Raw genomic sequence first — 3,981 nt, forward strand, 5'->3', positions numbered from 1 at the left:
GGCCTGTTGGTGGTGTGGTTGCGGGTGGGGCAGGCTGGGGACGGTGACGCGTGGGAGCTGCAGTTCCTCGCCCAGGTGAGGTTCTGGTTGGCATCTGCTGACTACCCACACCAGCCCTCCCCGAAGGGGCTCATGCGGAAGGTCTCTGGGGGGAGAAAAGCAGGTGAGAGGGGGTCCCAGGGTGCCTTTTCCACCCTCCCCCGCTTCCGGTGGTGCCCACGTCCCCCCATCCCCCAATGACCCCCAACAGCTCAACACCACCAAGGAGAAGGTCACCTGTGGAGGGGGAGGCAGCGCTCTTGACATGCTCCGGAGAGCGAGGAGCCCAAGACCCACCTGGAAAGGGCCACGGACTCTTCCGGTGTAGGCCAGTAGGGGGCACCAGGCACCAGAGGACAAGACGGGGCTTCACCACAGGGGGCCGTGGCTCAGCTCCAATGAGAAGCTCCCAGTGAGTCTTGCATGGGAAGGGCAGAGGGGTGAGGGATCCGGGGGTCATCTAGTCTGACCCCGCTGAGGATTGCGAATTGTCATCTGGTCTCAGCCTCTCTTGTTTTTATCAGTCTCCAATGGGGGGTGGGAAGCAGGGCATCAGTAAATGATAAGAATGGTCAGGATGGTATTTCTTTTCCCTACCAGGCGGGTCAGTAGTCTGGAAATCAATAAATAATAATTATCTGATACGATACGTCCTACAGTTTAGAAACATATTATATAATATTGATATGGAATTATGAGAACCGGGCCAGGCGGCATTTCCCCCACCACACCAGGGAAAAGGCCGAGCAGGTGGCTCTGTGCCTGTTGGATTTCCGACCACCAGCGCCCCAAGCTTACCTGTCTCGGCCATGCTGTACCAGGCGCAGAGCTCACCTGCTGAGGCCACGTCGCTCAAGGTGGGGGAGTGGAGTTGGGCGGGGGCAGCAGGCGGCTTGGCTCGTTGCTCCGAGGTGCTCATGTACCAGCCTGAGGGGAGGTCGGGGGCACCAGGTAAAAGGGGTGCTCTAACTGCTAAGCGATGCTTCCCCTCCCTTCCAATGAAGCACGTTTACCCTGGTTGGTGCCCAGCGTGTGGTCGAAGGGGGGGTCGGCGGAGCACACCCAGCCTCCGCCCTGCCCTGGGCGCCACCGGTACCCAGACGTGCTGATGTCCTCCCAGCCGCAGGTGGTGCCTTCAAAGTTGAGGGCCAAAGCGGCGCCCGGCGGTGCCAACCCATTCCGGTAGCCTGGAAGGAGAAGGAATCAGGTGCCCTGAGCAAGCTACAGTTCCCAGCATTCTGGGCACCAGGGGCCCTTGGGAGACGCCTGTTCCCCCCCATGAGCTACAGTTCCCAGAGTTCTCTACGAAGAGAAATGGGCTTGGGAACTGTAGTTCTGTCAAGGGAATCGCAACCCTCAATGCCCAGAGCAAGCAATCATTTCCAGGGTGCTTCGGGGGACATTGTGGGAACTGTAGTTTGTTCAGTTTCCCAAAGAGACCCTCTCAGAGCTATAACTCCCAGCATTCCATTGGAAAGGCTGTGCTGAATATTCTCCTCCCGTAGGAAACTACAGTTCCCAGGGTGCTTTGAGGGATGCTAAAATGGATTAAATCACTCTCTAAGAGGGGAATCGAGGCACGTCTCCCCGATTCCTTTGGCGACGCCAAAACATACTGCAATGGCTCTCGTCCGAGCAATCCCAGCGGTTGCAGGCAAAGTTGCAGGCACTGGCACTTGAGTTCCCATAGGCGCCCCAGCTAGGATATGGAGGCCCAGCTGGGGGGTGGGGGCGGAGGGGAAAGTGCCCTTAAAAGGAGAGGAAGAGTGAGAGAGACAGGGAGCATCCTAGAATGGGTGAGATAGAAGGGCCTCAAGGGTCATCTAGTCCAACCCACTGCAAGGAAGCTCGGAGCTAGAATTCCCAGGACTTTGGGAATTGAGAGAGGGACAGGATTCGCAGCCCCCGTCTCCCTTTGCCCCCCGGCTCACCCCAGCCCAGCAGGGCACCCCACAGCACCCACAGGTGCGCCATCCTCCCAGCAGCGCCCAGTAGGACTTTGCCCCCAACTTGCCTGCGCGCCGGCAGGATGAGGCGGGCCAAAAGCCGGCGGGGCGGAGGCAGAAACCAGGACTTTGGCCCCTGCACCCCAAAAGACGTGGGGCTCCCCTGGTATCCCAGCCGCCTCTTCTGCTCTGGCGCAGCCTCCTGGGCCAGAGGCAGTCTACCTGGGCTGCTCCTAAGGGATCCCCCCAACGATGCGCCCACCTAACGAGGGAGACCAGCGCCACCCAACGGTCAGGCTAGGCCCCGCTGTCCTCAAGCAACATGGCGGCGATGGTGAGTCTTCTGCCCTTTCTTCCCCCAGCAACAATAAAATCTCGGCAGCAATAGGTTGGCCTTTTGGCCAATCACAGGTCGGGCTGTGGGCGGAGCCAGCCATTTGGCACTTCTTCTCTACACCTGTTTTCTCCTCAGTGTTTCTCACACGTGAAGGAAGCAGGTAAGTTTGTCGTGTTTTTAATACTGTATTCTGTTGGCTGGGAAATAGTAATAAATTATTATTATCATTACTTTTTAAATTATTATTTTTTAGTTATTATAATAAAAGGCTTAGTGGAGTTTGTAATATATATTGTTTTGTGCGTTTTTCATATTCTGTTGGGAGCAGCCCACAGTGGCTGGGGAAGGATAATAACTTATGATTATCATTAATTTTTAAATTGTTATCATTATTATAATTGTTATTCTTATAAAAGGGTTAGGGAAGTTTGTAGTATATTATGTTTTATCGTTTTTTTGAATATTCTGTTGGTGGCTGGGAAATAGTAATAAATTATTATTATCATTAAATGATAAATTATTATTATTATTATTATTATTATTATTATTATTATTATTATAAATCACACCCACCCAAGTGGGACATGGCCTCTTCCCCCCTAAGTATAGTATTTTTATTTATTTGAATTGGGGCGGGGAAGCTCCCCTTGGCTACAGCAACTCCAGAGTAACTGGCTGTGAGTTCAGATCTCCATTGCTTTCCCCCTCAGGCCACCTTTGTGAGCCTAACCAAGGGTGACCAAGCAGTGTATTGAAAACTGTATCTGAAAGAATGTATTGAAAAAACTGTATCTGAAACAAAGTATTGTTCAGATGAACCACTTCTTTAAGCAGTGGTTTTGTAACCAGGCACCATATTTTTCGCTCCATAAGACGCACCTGACCATAAAGACACACCTAGTTTTGAGAGGGGGAATACAAGAAAAAAATATTCTTTAAAGGGAGCGCTGAGCAGAGCCTGTATGCATCCCAGGCTCTGCTCAGCGCTCGCTTTAAAGAGCCACGCGGAGCGCTTGCAGGCTTTTCCCCGAGGGGGGAGAACGGCAGCCCGTCACTGACAGATGAACCACTTCTTTAAGCAGTGGTTTTGTAACCAGGCACCATATCTTTCGCTCCATAAGGCGCATCTGACCATCATACGGCTAACTGGAAGAAATGTTCTGCTCTGAAAAGGAGGAGGAGGAGGAAGCTTCGCCTGATGAAGGGAGAAGAGGAGGTAGAGGAAACGTCAGTTGCAGGCATGAAGGTAAAAGAGAAAAAATAGAAATAGAAATTGACATATAACACTTAAAAACATTTTTAAACCATCCCAGTCCTGATATAACACCGGCCCCCCTAACCAGCACAGCACAGTACAGTACGGTAAAAATACAGTAAAGTATTTTTATTTATTTGACTGGGGTAGGGCAGCACCTTCTGGCTTCGCCCATGTTAGTGAGGTTTGTCTCCTTTTTCCTTTTCTTGTTAGGCTATCTAAAGGTGACAAAGCAATGTGTTGAAAACTTAATTTCTTCCGCTGAACCATTGCTTTAACCAAGTAATTACTCAAGACACCAATTCTTTCACCTATCGATTTATCCGCATAATCCAAGCGGAGATGAATTAGCATCCAAAAGTGGTACACTTGCACGTTACATCTTAAGATAAATGTTTTGGAAA

General features: G+C 51.2%; 1 long non-coding RNA gene across 1 annotated transcript; it reads right to left on the reverse strand.

Annotated features, from left to right (window-relative positions):
- Positions 1 to 339: 339 nt before the first annotated feature.
- Positions 340 to 1,156, reverse strand: LOC309361100. The gene is made up of 3 exons (XR_014164347.1): positions 1,053 to 1,156; positions 838 to 966; positions 340 to 652 (listed from the first exon to the last, which is right to left on the reverse strand). It is a non-coding gene; the product is annotated as an uncharacterized lncRNA (long non-coding RNA).
- Positions 1,157 to 3,981: the final 2,825 nt, after the last annotated feature.

This window comes from Podarcis melisellensis (genome assembly GCF_964234715.1).
Source record: "Podarcis melisellensis genome assembly, chromosome: 18".
Lineage (NCBI taxonomy): Eukaryota > Metazoa > Chordata > Lepidosauria > Squamata > Lacertidae > Podarcis > Podarcis melisellensis.